Source organism: Emys orbicularis, chromosome 17, assembly GCF_028017835.1.
Source record: "Emys orbicularis isolate rEmyOrb1 chromosome 17, rEmyOrb1.hap1, whole genome shotgun sequence".
In the NCBI taxonomy this organism is placed as follows: domain Eukaryota; kingdom Metazoa; phylum Chordata; order Testudines; family Emydidae; genus Emys; species Emys orbicularis.
In genome coordinates, this window is record NC_088699.1 from 21,548,141 (window position 1) to 21,560,225 (window position 12,085).

A 12,085-nucleotide genomic window follows, 5' to 3' on the forward strand; every position below is an offset into this window, starting at 1 on the left:
GGCGAAAGAAGGACCAGGGGAGCGGCCCTGCAGCCACTGTCTGGTGCCAGGGGCAGGGAGATGAGAAAGGACTCAGGAGGGATGTCAGACTTTTGTTAAGCCCAAGGTGGGCGGCCAGTGCTGGTGATTGCTGTTTCGAAGGAAGACTGGGGCCTGAAGAAGAGTGGAGTGTAACAAACACTGGCAGAGCCTGAGCCATTTGGAGTCAGACCCCGGAGCTTTTCATTTCAAGGCGCGTGTAGGAAGTTACGGCATCCGCCGCTCGAGAGAGTGTTTGGAGTGACCTTGCGAAGGGGAGAAACTGAGGCTGCAGGGCATCCTCTTGCCATGGGAGGGCAGAAACCCAAGGCTTTGGTCTCTGGCTGGGATCCCTCCCATGGTGGTGGGTTGTGCTCAACTTCTTCCCTGCCACCCCTTGTCAATTTTCTGAGGGCCCGGCCAAGGGTGTCACAGCACACAAGTGACAATAGCTATGCCTAGTAGAAAGGCAAGGCGGGACTTCCTTAGGAAACAGCTGTTTTCTTGGTGGGAGGGACCAGGAGAGAAGCCGAGACTGGCTCGGAGCATAGGCCTTACACACACACACACACACACACACACACACACACACACACAGTCCATACCCAGACATGTGCACTCACAGGCGTGCACTACTCCCTCAGGCACCACACATGTAACACACCTCTGCCACTCATATGCATGCACTGCACACATACATGTCCTGCACACACCTCTGCGCTCCGCGGGTGCACTCGCACACCTGCACTACAGGCATTTGCTCTCACACCCATGCAATACACTGATGCACCGTGCGCAGACATACTCTTCGTGCCCATGCGCTCACAAACATAGCCACGCACACGTTTTCACACACGTGCACGATCAGGCAGGCCCTCTCACACGTGTGCACAGCGGGGTTCCCATACGCACACGGCTTTGCTGAACTGCCAGGGCATTGAGGAGGGATGGGACAGAGTATTGAGAAACACCAGTGGGTTACTGCAGGTGGCGGCCTGCGGCAACCAGACACCAGGGGACCATCAAAGGGGGCTTTCCCGCCGTGGATGGGTGGGAACTCCAGATACCCTGAAGGCAGTGAGATAGCTGATAGAATCATAGAATCTCAGGGTTGGAAGGGACCTCAGGAGGTCATCTAGTCCAACCCCCTGCTCAAAGCAGGACCAACCCCCAACTAAATCATCCCAGCCAGGGCTTTGTCAAGCCTGACCTTAAAAACCTCTAAGGAAGGAGATTCCACCACCTCCCTAGGTAACATGATCTACATGTATGATCTGTTCCAACCATATGTGCACTGCCTGTGACCAAGATTGTAGTGCCTTTACCCCTCTGCCAAAGGCTCGTGGGATTTTCATTGTGTTTCATGTCCAGACGGAACCAGCATCCTGGAGGTTGACTGGATCCCCAGAAAAACGTCTGTCTCCTCAATTAACGGCAGTGAATGCCATGTCTTTCAGACTCCGTGGCTCACGCTAGTAGCAAACAGGACTGCGCTTTGGACACGCTCACTTAATGGTGTTAGCATCTCCGGGCTCACAGCTTGGCATTGAGGCTGATTAAAGATGAGCTACTCGGTGATTATAATCTTTCAGGGTAATGAACAAATTGAAGCGAATGGAGAGAAGTTCATACCTCTTCTTGGGCCCGGCTGACTGTAGAATCGATGAGACAGCGGCGCATTGATTTGCGTTTGGGAGACTTCTCCTCCCAGCCACAGGAAAGCTCTTGGTTTCCAATTACAGCCTGGAGACTGTAGCCAAAGACAGACCCAAGGAAGAAACAAAATCCAGGTTCCGTCCCTCAGCCAGAGGGCAGGATACACCTGGGATCAACCCGACTGGCTTTGGGAAGCACAGACCCTGGAGTCTATCTCCACGGAGGTACCCCAGGGGTGAGTCTAACCAGACACAGGGCAAGAGCTTTCACTGGTGTAAATTAGCCAAGCCCCATGGATGGTTTGGTTCAGGCCAAGAGCTACTTGAGATTCCAAAGTTGCCAAGTCTCACAATTTTATCCTGGGATATTTGGGGCGGGAGGTGGTAAAGCCCCAGCTGCGGGAGTCAGGTGATTGCATCAGAACTGCAGCGTTCATTGCAAAGAAAAAAGCCAGTTTCTAGCCCTCCTGAGAAGCTTGAAAATAAAGGCACGAACGACAGAAAGCAAAACAAAGAGTCCAAAATGAGTTATTCTTTTTAAATCTTGTGGTTTTTCAGCCAATCTCTTCATTGGCGGGGGGAGTGACTTGTGCTTTTTGAATGCTTGGCATTGGCAATAATAATTCCCAGTTCTTTTCCTCGGCAGATCTCAAAGTGCTTTACAAAGGGGGTCAGGATCATTATCCCAATTTTAAAGATGGGGAAACTGAGGCACAGAGCAGACCCCCCCCACACACACACACACCCCTCTCCTGAGTGCCACACTGCCTCTAGAAGATGTCTGTACATTTCAGGGAAGCTAGCCCATGCAGTGGGTCTGACACAAGAACCCAATGCACACGAGTTCTCCTGCACTCAGAGCCCTTCCCCGGCATCCCCTACCCCCTGTTCTCAGTAGCGTTTTGGCCGCCTATTTTTTCCACTGGCCACTCGCCCGGCTTGGTACAGCTTCAAAGTGAACGGGAAAGCGCCGCGAAGGAGCTCAAGTGGGTTTTATTCCAAACTTTTCCTGCAGCCATTCATCAGTGCCCAGTACAAAGCCACTTAAACACTGTCTACTTCTGTCCTTGTGAAGGACTAGAGAGAATGATTGCCGTTAAAGAGAAGCAGGCTTTGGACTGCAGGGATATGGATTTGAGGCCTGACACGACCAAATGTTTGATGTGATCCTTTTTTTCACACACACAAACACCCCCCCCCCCCCATCTCGTTTGCAGGCTAAGATGGAGTTTGATCCTTTTGTCGGCTGGATTTCTGCAGCGAGGAAATCGGAGAGGGTTTGAAAGCCTTAGACACAAATCACTCAAAGCTTAGCCCGCCACATGCTTAGAAACCCCCCAGCCCTTGGATGTTGGAAGAAACCATTTGGCAGTAGATTCGGGAGGGGAGGTTGTCGTTCCATTATTAGTGACAGACTGATCACAGGCTTGGGAATTAAAGGGCTTGGAAGTTCTGTTCAGGTCATTATTCATCTCGCAAATTTCCTCTCAACAACCAACTTCCTTCCAGCATGCCCAGCAGGAGTCTATAATCAGATTCCACCCACACCAGAGAAATAACAGTAATTAATAATCATCTTTTATTGTGATTATTATTTTAGTTTACTTATTTGTATTGGAATAATAATGCCGAACTCCTCAGTTGATTTCAAAGTGTTTCAGTAGTGCCTACAGGTCGCAATGTATGCAAGGTGCCACATGGGCACATGGTAAAGGAAACGCCTAGCCTCAAAGGTCTATGCATCTGTCTATTACAATGTAATGTCTTTACCTTTGGAGACTCTACATTGTCACCATATCCAGGAATAAATCATCAGATAGGTGGCTAGTCCACTTTGAGGCTCTATACATTATTATCACTAATGATTATTTTATCAACAGGGCCAGCTCCAGGCACCAGCCCAGCAAGCAGGTGGTTGGGGCGGTCAAGGGGAAGGGGCGGCACGTCGGGCTCTTCGGCGGCGGGTCCCTTGGTCCCTCTCGGAGGGAAGGACCTGCCGCCGAATTGCCGTTGAAGAAGAAAGTGGCGCGGTGGAGCAACCGCCGATCGCGATATCATGAACGATCAGACGCTCAGGGCTTGCCTACGCACAGTTTCTACACTTGTTTAGAAAATGGTATCGTGAAATGAATATAGACCCCTAGGGTGGATGCAATTATTCTGATGTAAAGGTGTCTTCTATCTAAGGTATTTGTATAGCCCCTGTTGCCACAACCTCTGAGTGTAACCCACTGGTGTTAGAGGTCCCCCTCTGTGCCAATCCACAGAAGATATGGGTTGTCCCAGACCATCTTTAGCTCAAGCCATCGCAGTTCACGAGTGGAGGTCGCTAGTTCATGCCCCGCCGTGTTGGCCAGGATGGTGGCCATCACACGAGCGCTGTGCATCTGTAACATTCATAACCTCACAACGGTCGTCCCCCTGTGACAGAGTCAAAATGACTTGCTTGAACTCGCAAAACACAGGGACTCCAATCTAGCTCTCCTGAATGCCAGCCGTGCCCCCGAGCCATCGGGAAAGCCTCCCTCTGCAGCAGGTTACGGGGGGATTCGAATCTGAGCCAACTTGCGCACAATGCCCGCCGCCCTCCGCTAAGCTCAAAGCTAGACGGACATCAGCACCTTTCGGCTGGAATAACTGTCTACACTAGAGGGCTTGTGTCTCTTTAACATAGCATAGCAGAGCAGCTGTAAAATGTGAAACCGGGCATAGCGGAAGAGAGAGACGGCGCGATAGCAGAGGTGACGATGCCAAGCTGGTGACGTGAAGTGGGAATTCAGGGGGAGCTTGAAGGCAGAGACCAAGAATGCTTGATATTCATGCAGCAGAAGCAGAACGAGACCCGCTCCGTTCAGAACGGGCCTCCTGACACGGTTTCTAGCACCACATTGAACTGGGCCGGAAGTGCCCGAAGAACACCCTCCCAAGGGGTATTTTGGGACTTCGGACTCCAATGGGAGTCTGGGGGCCATGTGGGTTCCTATTCCGCAAAGTGCCCAGCATGTGCTGCAGGAATAATACATTACGACAATCAATGGTGCCAACTCTCTCGGTTTCTTTCACAAGAGACGGGATTTTTTGGACGGGGCTGGAGCCGTCTGGTGATGATGGGAGAAGCGCCAGCCCCCTCGTCGAGTTCAGCCCTGCTGGAAGCTGGCAGCGCATCTCCCAGCCTCTTACTGTTCACACTGCAGGGAGCTAATGAGCCGTTTTCTCATCCCCTCCCCTGCCTGGGAAGGGCAGAGGGGGTGAAGAGCCCCCCCAGCATGGAAGGGGAAGAGGGGACCCTGCTGCAGGCTTGTGGGAGGGAGTTGAAGAACCTCAAGAGGTGCAGAATGAAGTGGGGGAGCTGAACTGATATGGAGCCTGGAGGATGCCACCAGGTTCGAGGAAGGGGAATAGCCCTTGTGGATGGGGCAGGGAAGAATAATTAAAATACAATGAATTCTTTTTAACTATCTGGACAATTAATTATGAGAGTTAAAAAAAAACCACATCTAAAAAGTGATTGTAACGACTGGAGAACGTCTATATTTATGGAGGGATCAAAAGTATACAAAGCAAGAAGAATGATTTCAAGCTATTTTTGCAAAACTTTGAATGTGACTGTTATTTCCAAAATCATATTTGGGGATTATAAATATCATTAGTGCACCAAAATGAGGAAAGCTCTGAAAGGTGGCAGAGGTTGCAAAGATATTCTTGCATGGCAAGATCTTCGCAGCTCACATAAATCTTTACTAAAAATAATTGGAAATCTCGATACACAGAGTGAGGGCTTTGTGTTTCGTGGAAGTTCACCGTTCATCTTCCAGCTCCATTTTACAAAGCCTTGTACAGTACATTGCTAAATAGCTGTGAATTAAGTTTTCCCATCATATTTTAGCTGTATCACACCCCCGAGCTCTCCGCTGAGTCCTTATGTTGTACCTGTTTACAAGAACTTAACATAAGTTGGGATGAAGTGGGGATTTTCCCTTGTTATGTTGTATGTGAGCCTATGTGAGTTTTACTGTTTTGCATGAATACTGTGTGTGCCTCAGTTTCCCTGTGTGCTGCACCAATACCTCGGTGGTGGGAATAGAGGTGTGTGACTTTGGCTGAGACCTCTGGGGCAGGTGAAGCTGGAATGGGTTACCTAGGGAGGTGGTGGAATCTCCTTCCTTAGAGATTTTTAAGGTCAGGCTTGACAAAGCCCTGGCTGGGATGATTTAGTTGGAAATTGGTCCTGCTTTGAGCAGGGGGTTGGACTAGATGACCTCCTGAGGTCCCTTCCAACCCTGATATTCTATGATTCTATGACCGGTGACCTTTGTAACCTGAGACCCAGGAGGGGGATGAAACCAGGTGACGACCAGGTGACTGCCTGAGACGATAGACAAAGAGAAGAAGGAGGAGCAATGGGGGTGTCTGAGGTCAGGTCGCTGGAAGCTGGGAGTCTGCTTGGGGGGACTGGAAGAAGGGGAGTCCAGGGCGTCTGGCCCAGGACTCCCCAAGATGGACTTGGCTGAAAGTCACTGATTTCTGTGCTAACGAGTTCTGTGTTCCTGTCGACTAATAAACCTTCTGTTTTACTGGCTGGCTGAGCGTCACGTCAGACCGCGGAGCTGGGGTGCAGGGCCCTCTGGCTTCCCCAGAAGCCCCGCCCAGGCGGACTCGCTGCGGGAAGCACACGGGGAGGAAGGGGATGCTGAATGCTCAGGTCAGACCCAGGAAGGTCAAAGTTGTGTAAGCTGCTTGCCCTGCAGACAGTATGCTCAGAAAGAGGAGGCTCCCCCAGAGTCCTGACTGGCTTCGTAGGGAGTAGTTCCAGAGCATCGCCCCGGTAACTCCGTGACATAAGTACTTTCCCTTTTTCCTGCCTCTTGGATGCTTCCCTCCACCTACCTGTGCATTTTTGAAGGGTTACTTTTGAGGGGCCATCCAGGCTAATAATGAGATGCCATTAACAGAAGCACCATTATAATGAAATGAATCTCTTGCTTCTTAGAGACTCAGGCTAAGCTCAGATCAAACAAAGACGTAAGCATCTTGCATCTTCTCTGGAATGGGTCGCAGCACTGGAACGGGTTCCCTAGGGAGGTGGTGGAATCTCCTTCCTTAGAGATTTTTAAGGCCCGGCTTGACAAAGCCCTGGCTGGGATGATTTAGTTGGAAATTGGTCCTGCTTTGAGCAGGGGGTTGGACTAGATGACCTCCTGAGGTCCCTTCCAACCCTGCTATTCTATGATTCTCCATTCAAATTCTCCTTAAATATATTTGTGGACCTCCAGCCTGCACCGAGGCCTGATCTACAGATAAAAATTAGGTTAATCTAGTTACATCACTCAGGGCTGTGAAAACCCCCAGAGCTAACCCCCAGAGCAGACATGGCTAAGTTGACAGAAGATTTCTTCCATCGCCACTTTTGGAGAAGTGGATTAACTCCATCGACAGAAAAACTCTTTCTGTCGATGTAGGAAGCATCTACGCTATGACACTACAGCGGCACAGCTGTAGCAGCTCTTGGGTCGACATACACCAAGTTTCCGTCTGAGCAGCCAGGGGAAGGCATGTGTGCATTAAATGTTGACTTTTCCACCTTGAAATGATCACATACACATTGCCTGACGAGTAGAGGGGAGTTAAAAAGTCAAAAGGCAGACTGAAAACCATGGTGGGAGGATGGTTTTGTAAAATCTCATGATTTGTGGGGCTAATCTCATGATTTTTTAGGCTTTGGCGTGATTTTCAGCCTCCGGAGGTTGGCAGCCCTGAATAATGGTCAGTAACGACCTCACCAGACTGGGAGTAAAAGTCAGCCCTGTGTAGAGCCAGCCTGCCACTTCAGTCCCGCTGAAGCCGGTTTCATTTTGTGTCTGTACAGCGCCCAGCGCCCAGCGGCTCTGATTCCCGCTGAGGTTTGTAGACCCTACCATAACAGACCTTTAAACATAACAGGTTTAAGGCCTAGTGTCCAACTCTGCACAGCTGTCAATTGCACCCCATGCGAGTAAAGGCTGCAGAATCGGAGCCATAATTTTGGGTACACAAATAATTGTGGGTGCAAATAACAGCATTTCCATGCCGGCTAACACAACGGCACCCATAGAACTGGGGGGGGGGGGTGAGGAGGGGGCTCTTTGTAAAATTGAGCCCTTATGGCCAAGTTTTGCTCCTGGTTTCTCTCGCACAATTCGAAATTCGAATTGAGCATGGAAACTGGACCTTAATTTATCTGTTGGCTACCTCCTAGGCGGACTCCCAGCTTTCACAGCCTGCTAGGAAGCAGATCAGGCCTCGAGCCAGCAAAGAACTTTAAGCACAGACTCAACTTTAAGGTCCCACTGATGTCAATGAGACGTAGGCACATGCTTAAAGTTAAGCGTGGGCTTAAGTGCTTTGCAAAATAGGGCTGGTTTGCTGAAGCCAGGCCCCAAATGTCATTCATTGCACATTTCATTTAATCCAGCTTCTTAAATAAATAACAACTAGTATTAAGAACAGTCTTCAGCAATTACATCAACACATAGATCCTGTTAGATCGCGGCCGCCGCTCTGTCTATATTTGGAAAGATCGGTTAGCGTTTCACTCAATATAATAAGTGGCCTATTGAATCAAAATGGGATCTTGATTTGAGACCCCTCATTTAGCGTGTGACTGATGTATCTGCCGTTTGGATGTGTCAGAGTGGAACCGGCTGAAGAAACGAACGAGACACTAGAGCACAGAGAGAGCCGAAAGGGGCCAGGACAAGTGGAGTGAGAGATAAAAGGGGTGGGATCTCTCCATCATCTGTATCCCCCCACCCACAATTCCACGTCCCCCGGAATGAAGGTGGTTTGCTCCATAGCTTCAATTCTTTATTCAGCATGTCTTCCTCCTTGCAGCCAGAAGCAGTGAGAAATGGGCCTATAAATATCTGGAGAAGCAACACGGCCCAGAAGCAGACCTGGGTTGTATCCATCATGACCCCAATTCTGTTTCAGCGTCACTGCTTCCCGGGCTAGAGTCCCCCATCCTGTAAGTACGGCCGACATCCTTTGTTCTTAGAGGTGTACGTTTACATTTAGCCCTAACTATATAACATTTCATCAGCAGATCTCCAAGCACTTTACAATGGAGGTTAGTAACATTCCTTCCATTTTACAGATGAGGAAACTGAGGCAGCTAGCCTTGCCTGAGGTCTTCCATCGGTAGAGCTGGGAAAAGAACTCATTGTCTTTGGTTTAGCCCACTGCTCTATCCACTAGTCCACATGACCTCCCCATAGTAGTCAGTGATGCTATATCCATGTAAACACCTAGAGAAATAACTCCTGGTCAATTCCTGAACCCAAGGAGGAACTGCTGTTTCTGGAGCTTGGGCAATCTCCCCCGGCTGGTCCTTCGTACCTCTCATGTTAGATCCAGCGGTACCTGACTACTTCCTACATGGAAGGACAGATGCTCCGTTCTGGGCCTCGGGAAACAAATCTCTCCGCTGCTCCCATCGTTCATCTCCTTGGTGAGGAGCATGCCGGACCCTGCTCCCTGGAGTGTCACCAACCCTGCGATTTTCTCCTCCGATCTTTGGGCACCAGGTGCACGTTTCCAGCCAGGAAACCATGGGCAGCGCTGTGCTGCTGACTGTCCAAAAAGGGCTCAGAATGATCCAGCGCAATAAACCCCCGATGGCTTCCTTGGGCAGGACCCTTCTGAAGGCTCGGCCTTAGGAGGTGGTGTCACCTAGTGGACAGAGCACAGGCTTGGCCGTTAGGAGACCTGCGTTCTAGTCTCAGCTCTGCAGCTGGCCTACTGGGTGACCTTGAGCAAGTTGCCTCCCCCGCTCTGTGCCTCAGTTTCCCCATGTGTAAAATGGCAGTAATGATACTGACCTCCCTTGGAAAGTGCTGGTGAAAAGAACTAGGTATGATTATGTCAATGGCCACGACCCCTGTAAAACATGCTGGCCCTGTGGGGTCTTCTCTTTCCTTTGACACTTGGGTCCCGATTCTCACCTGGTGCAGGCATTTTACACCAGTGCAAGTAAAATAACAGCACCTCATGCGGGGCAATGGAGACTCCATCCTACGATTTGCTCTGTTTCCTCCTAGGCCTTTTGACTGATGTTTGCAGAGAAGGTACGCTGCTTTGTGCTGGGCTGGGCACATATGTAGGACTGACCTCACTCCAGAAGGGACATGTGCATTTTTCCAGGCATGCATTGAATGAGACAGGGCTTCACAGGAGATGCTCTTACTACAACTAAGTTCTGTAATTTAATAAGCTGGTGTTCATCCAGCCAATGTATTGAAGCGTTTAAAAACAGTGACTTCATCTGCCTGGACTTTCTCTCTTTCTCTCTCTCACACACACACACACACACACGTGCACACACGCGCACAGAGGAATTTAAAAACAAAACAAACTGGGAAATTCTAAAACCAACCAAATAAAAAATTCACTTTTGAAGGTATTTAAGGGACAACATTCTACTTCCCGCTCCTTCCTTTTATAAAAGCCAGGCACTTATAAGCAAGGAAGTGAATTGTTAAGGCCTATTATAACTTTCACCCGCTCTACAAAATCAACACACACGTTATTCTTCTCAGTGTGGGCTGCATTTTATCTGACGCAACAGTTTGGAGGGCTTGGATAAAATGTTCCGCTTTAGTGTACTGCTAATAGTTATGTTCACACCCACTGTGCTGTACATTTACACACACGTTGTGCTTTACATATACACACACATTGTGTTGTACATACACACAGTGCTGTAGACACACCCACTGTGCTGTACATACACATACACCGTGCTATACACACACCCACACACGCACTGTGGGGTACACACATTGGGAAAGCGAGTGACATTTTCAAACCCATGGAGCAAAATTGTCAGAAGCTTTAGGAGCCTGCGCCTCCCTCCCTTCCAGCGGGACTTACTGCATAAGTGCTTTTAAAAACTGTCCCTGTTAACTAAAACAGTCCAACCACCGCTGAGGGCCTGCGCCTGCAAACACTTACACACGTTTAACGTCCCTGCCCTGGACAGTTCTATTGCTTTCCTAGTTCCAGAAGGGAAGCGTTTGCAGGATCAGGGCTTTGGGCTATGGGGCCAAATGTTCAGGTCTTCAGAGAGATTTCCATTTTGAAAATCTGGCCCTGATCACGGGCGCTGAGCCCTGGGGAACCCGGCCCCGATCGTGGGCGCTGAGCCGTGGGGAACCCGGCCCCAATTGCGGGCGCTGAGCCCTGGGGGATCCGGCCCCGATCGTGGGCGCTGAGTCCTGGGGAATCCAGCCCCGATTGCGGGCGCTGAGCCCTGGGGGATCCGGTCCCGATCGCGGGCGCTGAGCCTTGGGGAACCCGGCCCCGATCACGGGCGCTGAGCCCTGGGGGATCCGGCCCCGATCCCAGGCGCTGAGCCCTGGGGGATCCGGCCCTGATCGCGGGCGCTGAGCCATTAGCAATCCAGCCCTGTTACAGGTCCTGAGCCTCCTGAAAAATCTGCTCCTCACGTGGACCAGAACAGTCGTTTAAATACAAGTTGGCCGGCCGTGATTTAGCTCAGAAGCTCTCTCATATCCCATGCTCACACATCAGCGTCCAGATGTCACCTCAGCCCCTGCTTCCCCTTTGCTATCTCCGCAGGACTAAAACCCCGCTGTTCCCTGAGCAATGACATCAGCTGGCCCCGTTTCCCTCCAACTTTGCTGGCGGGCTTCATTGGGTTTTTTTTTATTCTGCAGTTGTTAGAGCGGCTGTTCTGTGATCCCATTTAAAATCATCGATTTACCACGGAGTCCTCAATAAGCAATTTAGAGCGATTTAAGCTGTTATCTTGCAACAAATCGCATGGTGCTGGGGCGGGGGAGTGGGGGGGATGGAAAGAGAGGAAAAGCAATCAGAGGCCTGCACCAAGCTGCAGTCATCCTGGCTGAATCCATATGCCGCAGGCTGTGTTGCCTCACCTCTCCCTTCCCCCTGAGTGGTGGAGGGGGGAGGTCTCTGCTTCCTACCTGGTGGGAGAAGCCACTTAGCCCTTGACAGGTCCTTGAGGGAGTGGTGGGATTCAGGATCCCTCATCGACGTGCATGGAATGAATCCAGATGTAGAGCAGCGGGAGCAGCTTTGCGGGACGGTGTCGAGGCAGGCCCCTAAGCATGGGCTGTCACGAGGCAGAGTGGTTCAAATGGTTAGGACTTCAATTGGGGATTCAGGAGCACTGGATTCATGGGATTCCTGCATGACCTGGGGAAAGATACTGAGGCCAGGTCAGAGGTTTGTCAACACGGCTGTGTCAGTCTGGGGTGCGTGGAAACCTCCCCCGCACCCCCAGGCCACATTGCTAAGAACATAAGAATGGCCCTATTGGGTCAGACCAAAGGTCCATCTAGTCCCGTGCCCTGTCTTCCGACAGTGACCAGTGCCAGGTGCCCCAGAGGGAA